Raw genomic sequence first — 19,379 nt, forward strand, 5'->3', positions numbered from 1 at the left:
TGGGAAGGTACCCTGTCACTTTGTGCCTGCATTAAAAAATAAGGATGAGAGCATATATTTAGGACACCGGCATCCCATGTCAGAACACCTAGGTTAGAGTCCTAGCTCCTCCAATTCCCATCTACCTTCCTACTAATAGGAACCCTGAGAAGTAGTACATGACATGCAGACCTGGATTGAGTTCCAGGTTCCTGGCTTCTGCCTTGCCCAACTCCAGCTGTTATGGGTATTTGGGGAGTGAACCAGCTGATGAAGAACTCTCTGTTGGTTTCTATGTCTCTCATAAAATGAAAACAAATAATTACATAAAAATATGGATAATATATCAATCTTCTAGGATTTTTTCTCAATGTGATTTTAAACTCTGACACAAGGCAGTCACATACTGAGTACTCAATGAATAGTTTTTTTTTAAGATTTACATATTTATTTGAAGGCAGAGTTACAGATAGGCAGAGAGCGAGTGAGCGAGCCAGCGAGCCAGCGAGTGATGTCTCCCATCCACTGGCTCTCTCTCCAGATGGCCATAATGGCCAGAGCCATGCTAGTCCAAAGCCAGGAGCTTCTTCTGGGTCTCCCAATAGGTGCAGGGGCTCAGGAACCTGGGCCGCGTTCTACTGCTTTCCCAGGCCATAGCAGAGAGCTTGATCAAAATGGAGCATCTGGGACAAGAACTGGCACCCATATGGGATGCCAGCACCACAGGTGGTGGTTTCACCCACTATGCCACAGTGCCGGTCCCAATAGTTATTTCTGATACTACAACTATTACCAAATTATTTTTGTGAGAAATCTAGGAGGAACTTAAATCAGCTTATCGAAGAATCAAAACCCACTCTTAATTTTGTCCACTGAATCCCTTGATCCTCTAACAGGCATCAATAAAATTCGGCTGAAATAAATTGGTGGAGATAATTTCCATATTATGAATATTTATGAGCTATGTATAAAACACCCCTGAATCTAAGTGAGGTAATACGAAATGTAGCATTTTCCTCAAAGATGAATGGTGTAAATAAATTTATTTACCACATTTGGCAGACAATTTACTCAATGTGCTTATTGTCTTTAAAATTTAATGTTGGTTACTTAGAAATATTCTTCCATGTAAGAACACCTCAGTATACGCACAAGCCAAGTACAGAATATTTAAATAGATACAGTTTTGTCATATATGTAATGCTTGTAAGTAAATACTGAACGACCTCTGCGTCTTGTTGACACTATTTTAGACTGAAAGAGTCTTCCTCCAGTCAAGAGAAGGCAACACCTCAACACCAAGGGTTAAGAAGCAGCAGCTTAAAGTACTGCTAATTTTGAAGTAAAATACCTTGAATACTTCATTGGTTCCGAATGTCTCCTATACAGAGATTCCATGATAACTGAAATTCCCAAAATTCAACTCAAATCTTTTCAATGTGATAGATCTTTTCAGGGGTTTGAATTAAAGACTAGAGTCTAATATAGCAATAGGAGAATACAACAGGGATTATAAAGAGCTTTGAGCAACAGGTAAATTTTCAGCATGAGAAAGGAGACAGGTCTAAAACACAAGAATTTAAAAGCCTCTCTGGGATAAATAAATAGTATCAAAATACTTAGAATATGGAGTAAATCATAGAAAGCACTAGTAAAAAGAGAATGAGAAATATATATGCATGACTAATTAGATCTAAACCTAGTGTCAGAGACTTTTAAAGCATTATACCAGGAAGAACTTATTTAGAAAAATTAAATTTTTTAGCCCCCGCCGTGGCTCACTAGGCTAATCCTCCACCTTGCGGCGCCAGCACACCGGGTTCTAGTCCCCATCAGGGCGCCGGATTCTGTCCCGGTTGCCCCTCTTCCAGGCCAGCTCTCTGCTATGGCCCGGGAGTGCAGTGGAGGATGGCCCAAGTCCTTGGGCCCTGCACCGCATGGGAGACCAGGAGAGGCACCTGGCTCCTGCCATCGGATCAGCGTGGTGCACCGGCCGCAGCGCGCCGGCCGCAGCGGCCATTGGAGGGTGAACCAACGGCAAAAGGAAGACCTTTCTCTCTGTCTCTCTCTCACACTGTCTACTCTGCCTGTCAAAAAGAAAAAAAAAAAAAAAAGAAAAGAAAAAGAAAAATTAAATTTTTTAAAGAAACTTTGGCCTTTTAAAGTTTTTAAAATTTTATTTTAAAGTCAGAGTAACAGAGATGAAGAGAGAGCAAGGGAAAAGACAACGCACACATCCACTGGTCCACTCCTCAGGTGGTCACAAGAGGTGGGACTGAATGGGCTGAAACCCATAGCCAGGAAATCCATCTGAGTTTCCCATGTGGGTGGTTAGGACCCAAGCAATTGGACCATTCATTAGTGGGAATCTGCATCAGAAGCCAAGCAGCTAGGACTCAAACTGGAGCTCACTGGAGATTCGGGCATAGCCACAGCATCAGCCATGACAATATATTCAATTGAATAAAATTTAAAATGGGAGATTGCAATTTTGGTATGTAACTAAAATAGTACTGGGAAAGCAGTGGAAGATTGCCCAAGTGCCTGGGCTCCTGCACCCACATGGGAGATCGGGAAGAAGCTCCAAGCTTCAGATCAGCACAGCTCCAGCTGTTACAAGCCAACTGGGGAGTGAATCAGCAGATAGAAGACCTCTCTCGCTCTCTCTCTGCTTCTCCTTCTCTCTAACTCTGACTTTCAAACAAATAAACAAATCTATAAAAGAAAAAAAAAAGCAAAGCTAATATGTAAATTAAAGTCTTCAGTGGCAATGCTAACTTATAAGGCCAAACTTAATGAACCAGTTCTATCATGGTCTCCATAAATAGCTACACAATACTTCCCTACCATTTTTCTATAACATATACACTTACTTATGATTTCCAACTTTGATTATTCTCATCCTCAAACTTGTCTATATAAAATTCCTTGTAGGTAAAGCTTTTCTTTCTCTTCTTTACTCCTGTAACATCTTCAGATAGTTTTCAGATAAACTACTTTTCAGACTACTCATTTTCCTTTTTATATAACTTCTTAGACTGTATTGGCCAGTTTGTTAAAAAGAATTAAAGTGAAGCTTTCTAATACCTTCCTTGACCTAGTGCAGGAAATTGGACAATAGAAATGTGTCTACGAATATTTCAGCCTTTATTCTATGACAAGATAGGGTTTGGAAAAGAGCAGCAAATGTGAAGTGATTTGAATTTATGTATCTCCACAAATAATTTTTCCATTAAACATCTGTGAGTTATCTAAAAATTAAGTTCCTTCTTAAATATATGGACATTTCATATAATTCAATACTCAAATAATTCAGTCTTATTGATCTCTAATCTAGTAGGTGATTTGTTCTGTGCTATTAAATTTTTAACACTGTTGTATATCTGATAATAGATGTCATACAAAGTGTTCCATTTAAAAAAATAGATACAATTAATTCTTGGTTCTATGATACAAAATTCATATGCAACTGAGAATGGATTTTAAATTACTTGCAGAGCAATTGAGATTGTTCATCATTACAAATAATTCCATCTGGTAATGATTCATAGCAATCACTTCTCACCACGACTCTTGATGAGTTGACTGTTCCTAACTGTGACATGTCCTTTCATCTTAACTGGAAACCTCAGGAGGTAGACTGTGTTCATAATTGAATACATAATTGAAAACAAAATATCATGGAATGTCATTTGGAAAGTCAAAATCCTGATTTTCAGTTATTGTATTGAAGTAATATTGACCATGTATCAAAAACATAGATATCAAGCTTCATAGTATTTTAATAAGCCATGGACAGTGGCACAAATGAAAAAAAATCATTGAAAATAAGTTTCAATTCATCATCTAGCTAATTCATAAAATAGTCTTTCTAAAAATAACTTGATGCTTTCTTCAGATTTATATTTAGCACTGATTAAGCGGCATTATTGATATTTCTACACTTTTATAGTCCAGTTGTTCAAAACACTAGCTCTGAGCAGAATAAACTGGCTGCTATGGTTTCCATACTGTTTTCACCTCCTATTGAATGTCTGACAGTGGGTCAAGGTCACCACAATCATGTCAGTCCTCTCATCAGCAGAATGCATGCAATGGCTACATTGTACATTTGTGACAAAGACTCTATCAGATCATCTATGCCAATATCTGTTGAAGTTGATTTCTTTTCTGAGAGGATTCGTTCTGAGAGGAGGAGCGTGTTGGGGGCAAGAGGCACGGAGTCACCACACAGCCCCCGGGAGTCGGATGAAAGCAGGCCTGAGGCAAGCAGCCCACAGACTTGTTTATTTCAGTTGCCACAGCTGTTTGTATAGCCAAGGCTGCCAATCCAGTCAAGGGGCGGTCTATGCCCTAACCAATCACAGCCTGTAGCCAGGCAGTTTCCAAAGCCATCCAATCACAGCCTGTTGCCAGTCAGGCTCTTGTTGCCAGGCAGTTTCTGAAACCATCCAATCATGGCCTGTTGTCAGTCAGGCTCTGCTGTCATGTGGCTTTTGAAGCCATCCAATCACGGCCTGATGCCAGGCAGTTTGTTGTCAGTGGCCATCTTGGCATGACCTTTTGAACTCAGTGGCCATCGTGGCATGACTTTTAACCTCCTCATTCCACCACAAATATCTATCTCATACAGTTTTTTTTTTTTTTTTTTGAAAGGCAGAATTAGAGAGAGGCAAAGGCAGAGATAGAGGGAGGAAGAAGACTTCCATCTGCTGGTTCACTCCCCAGATGACCTCAACAGCCAGAGCTGATCCAAAGCCAGAGTCAGGAGTTTCTTCTAGGTCTTCCACAAGGGTGCAAGGGCCCATGGACTTGGGCCATATTCTACTACTTTCCCAGGTCATAGCAGATGGTTGGATCGGAAGTGGAGCAGCCAGGACTTGGACCTTCACCCATATGGGATATCAAAACTGCAGGCAGCAGCTCTACCCACTATGCCAAAGCGCTGACCCCTATCTCATACAGTTTTTATTTAAACAATATTTTCCTGCTGCTCACAATGTTGAAAGTTAGAATATCATTCCTACCTTCACAAAGATAAAAAGTGAGGTAATTGGTAAAAGTTTCACTTTTCTTAAATACATCAAAAAGCTATGGCTGCAGCTAATAAAGAGCCAGGACTCTAAGGCAGCACTTGCAAAGAGAGGCTGTTTGTACATTGTGGACACTCAAACAGATAGCAATTACTCAGCAATAATCATTCATGCATTGCTAAAAGCCATCTGTGGGAAATGTGATTGTGATACAACCCAAATTCACGTGCAGAAGTTCTAGCCTGAAGTACCTCAGAATGCGATCATATTTAGAAATAATGCCTATAAGGAAGCACCTAAGATAAAATGTTAGCTTTAGAGGCAACTGCTTGGTGCAGCAGTAAGTCACTGCATGGGACACCTGCATTCCATAGTGGAGCACTTGGTTCAAGCCCCGCTCCTCTTGCTAATGTGCATCCTAGGGGCAGCAGGTGATAGCCCAGTAGCTGGGAGACCCCAACTGAGTTCTCAACTCATGGCTTCAGCCTGGCCCAGCCCTGCCTTTAGGGCATTTAGGAAGTGAACCAGCTGATAGAAGATTTCTGTCTCTGTTTCTCCATCTTTCATGTAAAATGAAAATAAACATTTTTTAAAAAGTGGACTTACAGGGAAGCTGAAATCCAATATGACAGATGCCCTGAAAACAGAGGGAATCTGAGCAGATGGAGACAGCAGGCATGTGTGTATGTATGTATGTACACACACACACACACAAGCACATGACAACATTGAAGAAACAGCCATCTCCTGACCAGGAGGAGAGGCCTTAGTAGGAACCAAGTCTGTCAAGAGCTTGGTCTTGGACTTCCAGCCTCCATAACAGTTAGAAAATAATCCTTGGCCGGCACCACAGCTCACTAGGCTAATCCTCCGCCTGCGGCGCCAGCACACTGGGTTCTAGTCCCATTCGGGGCGCCGGATTCTATGCCGGTTACTCCTCTTCCTGTCCAGCTCTCTGCTGTGGCCCAGGAGGGCAGTGGAGGATGGCCCAAGTGTTTGGGCCCTGCACCCACATGGGAGACCAGGAGAAGAACCTGGCTCCTGGCTTTGGATCAGCACAGCACGCCGGCTGCAGCGTGCTGGCTGCAGCAGCCATTGGAGGGTGAACCAACGGAAAAGGGAGACCTTTCTCTCTCTCTCTCTCACTGTCCACTCTGCCTGTCAAAAGAAAAAGAAAAAGAAAAAGAAAAAGAAAAAGAAAAAGAAAAAGAAAAAGAAAAAGAAAAAGAAAAAGAAAAAGAAAGAAAGAAGAAAGAAAGAAAGAAAGGAAGGAAGGAAGGAAGGAAGGAAGGAAGGAAGGAAGGAAGAAAGAAAGAAAGAAAGAAAGAAAGAAAGAAAGAAAGAAAGAAAGAAAGAAAGAAAGAAAGAAAGAAAGAAAGAAAGAAAGAAAGAAAGAAAATAATCCTTGTCTTTCAGCCAGGTGGTTTAAATTATTGTGTTAAAGAAGGTTCTGCAGACTGACAGGATGCTGAATTCCTGGGGGTCTTTGCCACGTGACCAGTGTGTCCCACAGCTTCCCCTCTATCTTGTATCCAGGTGCCACGAGCGTCTCGGGGAGTCTGGCCAGCAGACTCAACCCAGGGCCCGCGACAACGGTTTCTCGGGCAAGAAAAGAATGAACGACATTTATCGGTCTTCAGTAGACTTTTTATTAGAGAAAGTAAACGTGACAGAGGTAGAGAGGGAGGAGGAAAGGAGAGGAGAGAGAGAGCTTCCTCCTTACACCCGCGGCTTATATACAAAATGCAACCAATCAGGAGCAAGCTAGAGTCCATGCATCAGGCACACCAATCCGGTCTCTGTTCACGTGAAGGGCACGCGTCCTTCAGCCAATCAGGTGAGGTGTCACACAACAGGCAGGCAGGCAGACTCACTGCGGGGGGTCCTGGCGCCATCTTGTTGTTTACCGCGACCTCGATCCCTCCGCCTCCAGAGAGCCCCGCCCGTTGGAAAGCCCCCTGGTCAAAACCGAAAGTAAAAACCTCCGCCTAGCGACGCCACCGCGGACTATTTCTGGACATCCGGGGATCACACAAAAAATTGTGTGTTGAGATGGAGAAAAAGAATAACAGAGAGAAGGGGGATGCTGGAGTCCAAACTTCACTCAGATCGCCTCTCCTCATCAGAAAGAGCCTTAAATTGCTGGGCAACACACACGAAAGCCAAAAGGGAAAAGAAGAAAAATAACTGCTGTCTCTAGGGAAGCATCTGGAAACAGGGCCCAGAGCACTAAAAATCTTAGAAGCCAACAACAGTGTTGAGAGGGAGGATTGCTGAGAAAGAACTCAACAGTAACCACAAACGACATTTCTTAAAAGGTGATTGTCATCAGGTTCATCCTTTTACATGTATAATCTCTAAAACTGTATGACGGATAGTATTATGTAATTTATGACAAATTATAAATCATATTTACATCCTCTTAGCCTAATATCATTTTATGCATTAATAGAATATTCATTAATTCAAAAAATTAAAAATTAATCCATATACCATTAATCAAAAAATAACTTAGTGTGTCCCAGACTTGAGACAAACTCTAAGTGCTAAGAACTGAGAAGCCAGCAATGAACTGCACAACTGACATGGAACACTGCAAACAAGGAAGACACAGCTAAATAATCACACCACATGTGCTTGGCTGCACTTGGGGTAAATGCTACAAAGCAAAACTGAAGGAAGCTCTGAGTGCATAGACAAGTTCCAGTCTTTAGTTCAAGGTTGAATTTCTCCACAAAGGCACACTTCCACCGAGGAGGCTGAAGTCTGCCTGTTCTCAGGAAGCTGAGAAGGCCATTGGAGTGGCAGCGGCAAGTTCAAAGCTCTGCAGCACAGCAGCCTGCAAAGATACCTGGAAAGTTTGTTCTGTGTGAGTGAACACAAGTAGCATCTTTGGAGAAATTATTAAGAGTCAGATTAGGGGCTGGCACTATAGCAGAGTGGGTAAACCACAGCCTGTAGTGTTGGTTCAAATCCTGGCTGCTCCACTTCTGATCCAGCTCTCTGCTATGGCCTGCGAAAGCAGTAGAAGATGGCCCAAGTCCTTGGGCCCTTGCACCCTTGTGGAAGACCCAGAAGAAGCTCCTGGCTTTAGATCGGTGCAGCTCCAGCTGTGGCAGCCAACTGGGGAGTGAACCACTGGATGGAAGACTCTCTCTGTCTCTGCCTCTCTCTAATTCTGCCTTTCAAATAAAGAAATCTTTAAAAAAAATCATCACATTTAAAAAAAAAGAAGAGTCAGATTAGGTACACAATTTAATGTTTTAGAAAGCTTTATTAATCTAATTAAAATTATCACTTAACTTTCCTTAGTAAATTGGAGACATTTACATTCAGATAAACCATGCAAAGGTACGATTTAACAAATGAACCTAATGTGATCCCTTTGTTCAATGAGATTGCCTCAATTCTATACTCTTCTAGTGTAGGTTGAAAGAAACACAGTGTAGAGGAAACCCAAATGCAAATTAAATGACAAAAAAAGTTTCATTTATAATTGGTCCCAACAGAAATAATTCAAAATTTATGAATTGTTCATAATGGAAAAGCTGGTAAAAATAGTGAAAAATGACTTGCTGCTTTAACTTTAGCTATTTGCATCTCCCTTGCATAAAAGTTACCTACTTTCAGCAATGACTTATGCCAACTGCTGTAATTTAATTCTACAGTGAAAAATTCACAGATCAAGAGGTACCCAGGTGAATATTTTTGCTAAAAAAAAAGCAGCTACTGATCTGGGGGCAGGAAAACACTGAACTTTAAGCAGGCCCAGAGCCAGAAGGAATGAGGCGAAATGACAGATACCACCTTCGAAGCTTTAGCTTTCCATGTGACAGAATATTCATAGGAGAGTATATTGGCTTGTCGAAATGTTCAGGAAAGAAAATAATATAGTGAGTGAAAAATAAGTCACTTCTTGCTGGAGAATATTTATAAAGCCAATGGAGAGGTCCCAGTAGTTGAAAGAAACAAAGGAAGACAAAATGAAATGAATAAAATAAATGACACAGAGATCTGAAGAAATGAAACTAAAGTGTGAAAGGCAAGAAGAGGAAATGAAACACGAAACAAGAAAGAAGTCACTGATAAATTAATTTAAAAACTTTAGAAATTAATATCTATGTATTATGTGGTAACCACAGTCGGTCTAATTTTTAATTTTTGTATAATACAAAACTTTTTAAGTGTTTATTTATTTATTTATTAGAAAGGCAGAGAGTGAATGGAGCACATTCCCATGCATTGCTTCATTTCCTAAAAATCTGCACTTTTTGGGTCACCCACATGGGTGGCAGGGATCCAGGGACGTGAACAATCACCTGCTGAATCCCAGAGTACTCACTAACATGAAGCTGGACAAAAAATGGATCTGGTGCTTGAACGCACACATCCCATTATGGGATGCAGACCTCTTATCCACTGCACCAAACATCTAGCCCAAAGAATGATTCTGAAGTCTATTGATTACTTTAGTATGAACAGTGAAATACTAAACGTACTTGCAGTTATTTTAACACATTTTGTTATTTAATTTTAAAAGACATTAAACCTTTTGGCTAACTGAAAACCTATCCCTGGGAAGAAAGCCTGTCACTGTCAGCATAACAGCCAGACCCTATAAAGCTCACACATGGTTTAAGCCCAGCCTACTAGCAACAGATGTTTCCAAAGGGGATATCATTTCACCTTAACTTAAGGGGATGTATTCATATAAAGTAATACACACACAAGTGGTTGAAGGAAGATCCAGGGTAGGGGAAATATGATTGAGATGAATGTGTCTTAGGAAAGTCAGTGCTCTTTACATGCAACTGGGCAGAGTGAGTATTTAGCCTTAATGGTTAACATGCCTATGTGCCCCATCAGAGTGCCTGGGTTCAATTCCCTGTTCCAGCTTCCAGCTTCCCACTAATGCCAACCCTGGGTGGCAGCTTTGATGACTCATGTCACTGGGTCCCTGCCATCCCCTTAGGAGACTATGTTCACAGTTTCTAACTTTGGCTCTGGTCCAGCCTTGACTGTTGGAGGATTTGGGGAATGAACCAGCAGATGGGAAAACTCCTTCTCTTTTCTTTCTTCTTGCCCTTCCTCCGTCGCTCTTGCCCATCCCCCTCCTCTCAAATAATCTTTTTTCAAGGTAACTGAAGCATGTATGCCCAGGAATTAACTTCATTCATCTTGAAGTTCCAATAAAGAGTTAAAGTAGAAACTGGAGCTCCAGATACCAGGACTTCCAGTATCAAAAATAACAACAGACACTGAACATTCAATCTGAGTGCTTCATATCCATTTGTTTTACTTACCTTTCACAAGGACGTTGTAAGATAGATAGCAATACTGCAGAGTATAACACAGGAACATACACAACCACAAGAATAAATATCATGCTCAATAGGAAGAGTTCTGCGGACCGCAAAGCCTACGTCTCTACAGCACAGCACCTCATGGAATTCATCTTCAAGCTACAGGATCTTAGCAGAATTCTAGTAAAAAATTTTCACATTGATGGATATATTTAGTTGGCTTTAGGAAGGAAGCTTTTTCAGGACAGGAGCTATTTCATACGTCTGGTACTACTTACCATGTTTCGTCAAGCCCTCTCAATCAGTTACTGGAACAAAAATTATGGATCTGAACTATATAGAATGCAGAAATACAGTTTAAATGTGGGAGATTTAAGAAAGATATTGAGAAGTGGAGTTATGCAATAAAACAAAATTAGGCTTTAGAATTACAAAGAAGGAATTCTGAATAAAATTTTACTACTTTTTACTTAAGCATGTTAAATTCGTAAATATGCATGTATATGCATGTGCACACACATATCTAATCAAACACTTCATTCAGAAACTTGATTTTTAAAAAAAAAAATGATGCTTTTTGTTTTAAATCTGACACCAAAGTTTACCTTTCTTTGACAGTCAACTGATCTGTAATTTCTTTTACTATGAAATTCATATTGCCTTCAAATCACTCTTACATTTTCAGTCTCTAAGGGATATGAAATAAGAGGCATGTGGATTTGATTAATTTGAAAAGGCAATTTTCAACTATATAATATAACATTATAAAATGTATTATCTCCATAGCAACATGGATTACTATGTTATCAAAATATTTACTCAGTCTACAGGTTTTTTATTCATAAGTACTTCCAAAATGCTAACCATTTTTAATAACTTCAAAACAATAAATAGAATATAAATCATCTCTGCTCAAAAAGAGTTTGGACAAACGATGGTCTAATTATTCACTACAGATACTGTATGAAGAATTCCCAAAACTTGCTTATTCAATGAAACCTTCTAATGCAGAAAATCTGAAAACTTTTCCACTCCAGGCCTTTACTTTATTATTTCAAATTGTTACTTCAATAACACTATATATATATATATATATGCATAATAATATGCTGCATTCAATTTTCTAAGCTCTGTAAGTAAGTATATTACTGGGTTTTAATACGCACATATATAAAACAGGAAGTTATGTTTAAGTGAAGAATTGAGAAGTTAACCAGATATTTTGATATTATGTGAGTAACTATAAGAGATTTGCCATGAATTACTTTTGCCCAAATGTAACAGTAAGTATTTCCACAAATCTCAGAGTAGGTGTCACATGAGAGGAGTCTTAATGGGTATGAAGTAGTTAAACTGTTACACATGGTTACCTTACGTATAAAAATTATTCCAGAGAATGGAGAAAAATAAGATTAGTAAAGGAGCATGAATGGAAATGTAGATCACGCTAAGTACTTGAATATTTTCTAGAAAATAGAGATAATTTAGACAAGAAAGTAAGAGGTCGGTCTTTTCAGTAATGTGGGGTAAGGGTGAGCAGCCAGGAGTTGCTAACAAAAAGATTCTTGCATTATTCAAAATGAGATTACAAGGATGTGAATTTATACAGTTTTACTGGATATGCAGAAATACAGGTTTATTTGAGAGGTATAGGTTAAATATGAACAAATGCTGTGGGCTAACTGGTTCCAGGAGACAAAAAAAGGAGAAATTACATTTCAGACATAGGTGACTAAGTAAATTGGTTCATTAACCAAGTCAGGATATGAAGGATGAACTTCACATTGAGGTTCACTATAAATCCGAATTAAGTGACCAGGAGTTTGACTTGACTCAATCATCCACAGGGCAGCTCCAAGTGGTACAAATGTAGAAAGATCAGTTTTAGATATTTAGAGACTAATTTAGATGCTGCTTTTATACATACATTTTCAGGGTGGTATACACGGATAATTAAAGTGTGAATATGTGTGGGAATGGTATTAGCTAAGAAGAACCAATCAAAGGTATAAGCTGGAAAGCAGAGGAAAAATATTTGAGGGCGCAAATGGAGTTGAGCAGAGTGACTACCGTGAGCAGAATGCAGCACGGCCTGCATGTGGCGCTGTCCACAGAGGGTGGACTTTCTGTTAGCTTGGGGACCTCCTCTGCAGTCCGTGGCCTTCCTCAAGTCCTCAGAATGCAACGGTTTCTGAGGTTTTTACAGTCCATTTTTATTTACCTGTGGGTTTAGCAGTAAAAAACCAGCTAACTATAAGGATTTACAGAGGTCCTCGGCTTTCTTGTAGAAATTAGGCAAGTCCTTATGCAACTAACGCTTTACAGAGGGAAGTTTCAAAAGCCCTGGATCTTATCCTGGAAGTATAAACCAGATGATATTTTCCCTCCACGTGTATAGAATGTATACTACTTATTCTGAGTTGTGTGGGGCTATGATTGGCTGAGGAAAACAATACTCAACCTGAGAACTCGTAGCCCTGTTTCTGCTATCATTATTGCACTACAGTTCAGGCTACGACCTGCTATCTTGACTCTGAACAAATGTATGATTTCTCATTTGTTGTGATGATCATCTCTCCTGAAACCATGCACCCCTTGACTGATATTCACAACCCTCACCAAGGCTTTGTTTTCTACTTTCCTCAGTAAAGGTCATAATCATAATCAACCTTTAACCAAGGACTCAGCCAAAAACACTTTCTGCATCTCTCAGTTATTAGTAATCCAAAATATGACAACTCACATGAATTTTTGAACTGTTACATACCTATCTTAAAAATAAGAGAGGGAAGAGATGTACAATTTGGGACATGCTCAAGCTGACTTGCCCCAAATGGTAGAGTTAGAAACATACCAGGGGACTCCAATTTAATCCCATCAAGGTGGCATGTACCAATGCCATCTCACTAGTCCAAGTGATCAATTTCAGTTCACAATTGATCATAATGAAAGGACTAAGAGTCAAAGGGAGCACATAAACAAGTCTAGTACCTGCTAATACTAACCGATAGAATAAATAAAGGGGAGAGTGATCCAACATGGGAAGCGAGATACTCAGCAGACTCATAGAATGGCGGATGTCCTAAACAGCACTCTGGCCTCAGAATCAGCCCTAAAGGTATTCCGATCTGGCTGAAAAGCCCATGAGAGTATTTCAGGCATGGAAAGCCAAGACACTCTAACAAAAAAAAAAAAAAAAAAAACCAAACCCACACAAAACAAAACCTAAATGAATGAAAGATCTCTGGGAGTGAGATCCCAGTGGAAAGAATGGGTCATCAAAGAAGGAGGTACCTTTCTCTGAAGGGAGGAGAGAACCTCCACTTTGACTATGACCTTGTCTAAACAAGATAAGAATCAGAGAACTCAAGGGGCTTCCATAGCCTTGGAAACTCATGACTGGAGCATAGGGAGATTACTGATGCCATAAATGGGAGTGTCAATTTGTAAAGTCAACAACAGGAGTCACTGTGCACTTACTCCTCATGTAGGATCTCTGTCCTTAATGTGCTGTACATTGAGGCTTAATGCTATAACGAGTACTCAAACAGTATATTTCGCTTTGTGTTTCTATGGGGGTGCAAACTGTTGAAATCTTTACTTAATGTATACTAACCTGATCTTCTGTTAAAAAATAAAAAAAAAAAGAAGAAATTATCAACTCCCAACTTGACTCTCACTGGGATTAAACATGACAATAGGTCTGATCTGATTTCATCATCATTTAAAAAATCATCTATTATTTTTCACTTTATGTTTCTGTGTGGGAGCAAACTGTTGAAATCTTTACTTAATGTATGCTAAACTGATCTTCTGTATATAATGAGAACTGAAAATGAATCCTCATGTGAATGGAAGGGGAGAGGGAATGGGAAAGGGGAGGGTTGCGGGTGGGAGGGACATTATGGGGGGGAAGCCATTGTAATCCATAAGCCGTACTTTGGAAATTTATATTCATTAAATAAAAATGAAAAAAAAATATGAACATGCAAAAATGTTGGGCCATAATGGGTGGGTGCTGACTAGCAAATCCTGCCCTCTGAGCCTTGGAAACAGATTAGGGACTGCCTAAATATAAAAAGAAAAGATCTGAAGGGGGTCTTGTGGAACAAGCTGAACCACCACTTAGGACACCCACATCCCATACCAGAGTGCCAGTTCGGGTCCCTGCAACTCCACTTCTGACCCAGCTTTCCGCTAGTGCATCCAGCAAGGCAGTACATGATGGCTCAAAGGCTTGGGACCCTGCCACCCAAACAGAGACCCAGCTAGAGTTTCAGGTTCTTGGCTTGGGCTGCTCAGCTCCAGCTGTCCCAAGCATTTGGGGAGTGAACCATTTCAAGTAAATAAAAATACACTGTTTTCTTTTATTTAAAAAAGGGAGGACCAACAATTAATCTACAACTGTTATGAATCATATCAGAAAGAAGTAGTTTCAAAGAGATCTGGACATTTATACTGATCCTAGAAAAGATGATACTGGCAAGAATGTCAAACATACTGAGAACAAATCACAGTGAATCTGTTAAAAACTAATTAAAATAAAAATGAAGTAAAAAAGAATTTGTTTTTGATTATTTGTCTTTGTTCTCTACACATTAAGATTTATTTCAAATTTTTCATATTAACTGTTTAAATTCTAAAATAAATCAATCCTGATTTGAAGGACAAAAGAGACAAAGTAAAATAATTATATGCACCATCCAGAAAAATAGATCAATTCACATTGACATTTTACATCAGAAGACATTAGAACAAGTTATTTAAGATTCACAAGGAAAGGAGAGATAAGACAAAGATCTCATATCTCTCCAAACTGGAATAAAGCTCACAACCAACCTGTTGTGAAGCTGGAAAACCAGGCCTGCGTACATCGTCCTGTGTCCTACAGCAAAAAGTTTCAAACAAAGAATTCAAAGAACTAACCTGAATAATACATCTAATGGCAAGGATTAAACAAGTCCTAAGTATAAATGTTATGTATGATTAAGCATTCTGATTGCCTCAAGACATTAATCAGAAGTTAAAGAATAACAATTTAAACACAAAGTGGGGGAGAGGATGGGGAAGATAAAAGTATCAGACAATTCATTACTGCTCATAGAAGACTACCCATAGGTATCTAAAAACAAACAGCTTAAATGTAAATAATAAACAAATTGAACATTCTACTACATGAATTCTAAAATTGTCACTAAGTCATTTTTCAAAAAGGAAAAAGAGATGAATGATCATTTCTTGCCTGCAGCTCTGTCCTACAGATTTCAGACTTGCCTCCCTCCACAACCATGTCAGTCAAGTTCTTAAAATAAATATCTGTATCTCTCCTATTGGCTCTGTTTCTCTTGAGGACTATGACTGATTCACACCACATAGTAACTAACCCTGCAGGTCTGCTTTTTCAACTATATCATCTGTGAGGCTGAAGTGTTCTTGTAGCTGCATAGTGAGCTAAAGAGCTTAAGTAAGAGGCAGGCTCCTGGAGAGAATGTCTTGAAAACACTTTACTATTGATCCATTAAGTGCCTCCGTTCTCTGTGTTATAACTAGGAAGTATCGAATCTGACTTAGGTTTTAGTGATAAGCCAAAAACTGCTGTTTGGTCTTTCTATTGGCTTTAACCTCTGGAAGGCTAAAAAAGTGAACAACTAATTTAGTGTCTTTTCTGGCATCTCTCAAATTATACAGAACAAAAAAATTTGGTCTAAAGTAAGGTTCCATCACTGTATCTAATCAATCTAAATATATGAACAATATAGCAGTAGGCATGCCATTTGCATTTATTGTTATTATGTGAATTTTTACAAGTGGATGTAAATATTCTTAGGAAGTAAGTTATAAATCCTGAAGTTGTTTTTTTTTTAAACTTTTATTTCATGAATATAAATTTCCAAAGTACAGCTTATGGAGTACAATGGCTTCCCCCCCATAACTTCCCTCCCACCCGCTACCCTCCCCTTTCCCTCTCCCTCCCCTCTTCCATTCACATCAAGATTCATTTTCGATTCTCTTTATATACAGAAGATCAGTTTAACATACATTAAGTAAAGATTTCAACAGTTTGCACCCACATAGAAACACAAAGTGAAAAATACTGTTTGAGTACTAGTTATAGCATTAAATCACAATGTACAGCACATTAAGGAAAGAGATCCTACATGAGGAGTAAGTGAACAGTGACTCCTGTTGTTGACTTAACAAATTGACACTCTTGTTTACAGCATCAGTAATCACCCTAGGCTCTTGTCATGAGCTGCCAAGGCTATGGAAGCCTTTTGAGTTCACCGACTGATCATATTTACACAAGGTCATAGTCAAAGTGGAAGTTCTCTCCTCCCTTCAGAGAAAGGTACCTCCTTCTTTGATGACCATGACCTGTTCTTTTCCCTGGGATCTCACTCATGGAGATCTTTCATTTAGGTTTGGTTTGGTTTTTTTTTTTTTGTTTTTTTTTTGTTTTTTTTTTTTGCCAGAGTGTTTTGGCTTTTGATGCCTGTAATACTCTCATGGGCTCTTCAGCCAGATCCGCATGCCTTAAGGGCTGATTCTGAGGCCAGAGTGCTGTTTAGGACATCTGCCATTCTATGGGTCTGCTGTGTATCTTGCTTCCCATGTTAAATCCTGAAATAAAAATGTATATTTTCTTCATAAAGATAAAATCTATAATATTTTGAAAGGTAATTATCAGTCTACAAACAATTACTTAAAACATTCAAACAACAAAATAACTCAAAGTATACTCAGAGAATAAAAACGTCAGAAGAAATCATGAGCAAATTAGCACGAGGAGAAATATTAATCATATATCTTATGAACAAATTATAGAATTGAAAAATGATGCAAATCAAATTAACAGAATAAATTCTGTGTTTAAGCTACTAACATTCATAATATTAAAAAGTACACTTTGCGGCGCCGTGGCTCACTGGGCTAATCCTCCGCCTTGTGGCGCCAGCACACCGGGTTCTAGTCCCGGTCGGGGTTCCGGATTCTGTCCCGGTTGCCCCTCTTCCAGGCCAGCTCTCTGCTGTGGCCCAGGAGGGCAGTGGAGGATGGCCCAAGTCCTTGGGCCCTGCACCCCATGGGAGACCAGGAGAAGCACCTGGCTCCTGCCATCAGATCAGCGTGGTGTGCCGGCCACAGCGCGCCGGCCACTTCGGCCATTGGAGGGTGAACCAATGGCAAAGGAAGATCTTTCTCTCTGTCTCTCTCTCTCTCACTGTCCACTCTGCCTGTCAAAAAAATTAAAAAAAAAAGTACACTTTGAAAAACACATTTAATATTTATTTCTTTAAATCCTGTTATGTGTGGGTGGCTTGACACTGGTAAAGTCGCAATTTAGGATGCTCACAGCTGTGACAGAGTACCTGGTTCCAGTTCTGACTTCTGATTCCAGCTTCCTGCATATGCACACCCTGGGAGGCAGCAGGTGACGGCTGCAGTGCTTGGGTCTCTACTACCCCCATGGAAAATCCAAATGTAGTTCTGGTCTCCTAGCTTTGGCCTGACCCAGCCTTGGCACTTGGAAAGTGAGCCAGTGGATGAATGAACCCATTCATTCCCATTCATATTCATTAATTCTCATTTTCTAATATTCATTCTCATTCATTCATATTCTCTTTCTCTCTCCTCCCTGCCCTTCAAAAATTCATTAAATTTTGCTTTTCAAGGAACTCAAGGGAATTTAGTTCAAATTTTTCTCAAGCTATAAAGGAAGTAAGCAAGTGAATACAAAAATGCATGCACACACAATCACACGCACATTGAAGACCAACTCTGCACCTGAGTATGTTGCCTAATCTTTTTTTTTTTTTTTTTTGACAGGCAGAGTGGACAGTGAGAGAGAGACAGAAAGGTCTTCCTTTGCCGTTGGTTCACCCTCCAATGGCTGCCACGGCCGGCGCACCACGTTGATCCAAAGGCAGGAGCCAGGTGCTTCTCCTGGTCTCCCATGGGGTGCAGGGCCCAAGGACTTGAGCCATCCTCCACTGCACTCCTTGGCCACAGCAGAGAGCTGGCCTGGAAGAGGGGCAACTGGGAAAGAATCCGGCACCCCAACCGGGACTAGAACCCAGTGTGCCGGTGCCGCAAGGCGGAGGATTAGCCTATTGAGCTGCTGCGCCGGCCATGTTGCCTCATCTTTTAAACAGAGTACATAAGCTTTCATTTTTAGATTCACTTAAGTAAATCTGAATAATCACATTCAAACAAAACTAGTTCAACAGTGAGTCTACACCCTAGTTAGTTTTTCATTGATACAATGTCATCCCTACAACAAACAGCATAGAAAGGGAAGAGGTTCATTTTGTCTTACAGTTTTGGAGGTTTACAGTACAAGATCCAGCAGCCCCACTGGTTGGGCCTCTGGTGAAGATGTTCTTGCAGGCAGAGTTCCAAGGTAGCACAGAGAAATCACATGGAAAGAGGGGGTGCATGTCTCTTAATGTCACTCCTTATAAAGTCACAATGACTAGGTAACAGGGACTCTATCCACACAATTTAATCCAACCTAATCATGTCCCAAAGGCACTGATTCTGAATATGATAATTGGGTTAAATTCCCATCAACAGTGTGTAAATATTCCCTTTTCTATACATCCTCAGTAATGCCTGTTATCTTTTGTATTTTAGATCATGGTGATTCTAAAAGCTGCGAGGAGATAACTCAGTGTGCTTTTGATTCATACCTACTTCCCCTTTTTTAAAAAAGACTTACTTATTTTGAGAATCAGTACTACAGAGTGAAGGAGAAACAGAGAGAGGTCTACCATTTGCTGGTGCACTCTCCTGATGGCCTCAAAGCCAAAGCTAGGCAAAGCCAGAGCCAGAAGCTTAATCTGGGTCTCCCCCATGGGTGGCAGGAACCTAAACAATTGGGCCATCTTCTGCCTCTTTTTCCTGGCCATAAGCAGGGAGCTGGATTGGAAGTAGAGAAGCCAGGACAAGGACTGGCAACCATATGGGATGCTACATCAAAATGCTGGAGCCAATATTTCCTAATTGATTTGTGATTTTCAGCATGTTTCATATGCCTATTGACTATTTTTACATCTACCTTTATAAA

General features: G+C 40.0%; 1 long non-coding RNA gene across 3 annotated transcripts in view; it reads right to left on the bottom strand.

Annotated features, from left to right (window-relative positions):
• LOC149122234 (uncharacterized) overlaps positions 1–19,379 on the bottom strand; it is a 335,113-nt gene that overhangs the window by 141,265 nt on the left and 174,469 nt on the right. Inside the window, exon 3 of one of the 3 annotated variants that reach the window (XR_016220449.1) lies at positions 16,801–16,936. The exons of the other annotated variants lie outside the window; for them this stretch is intronic. This is a non-coding gene — a long non-coding RNA (uncharacterized LOC149122234). Of the gene's footprint in view, positions 1–16,800; positions 16,937–19,379 lie in introns of those variants that run through there. 3 annotated transcript variants of the gene reach the window in all.

This window comes from Oryctolagus cuniculus, chromosome 14 (genome assembly GCF_051225735.1).
Source record: "Oryctolagus cuniculus isolate XC-2025 breed Fujian yellow rabbit chromosome 14, ASM5122573v1, whole genome shotgun sequence".
Taxonomy (NCBI): domain Eukaryota; kingdom Metazoa; phylum Chordata; class Mammalia; order Lagomorpha; family Leporidae; genus Oryctolagus; species Oryctolagus cuniculus.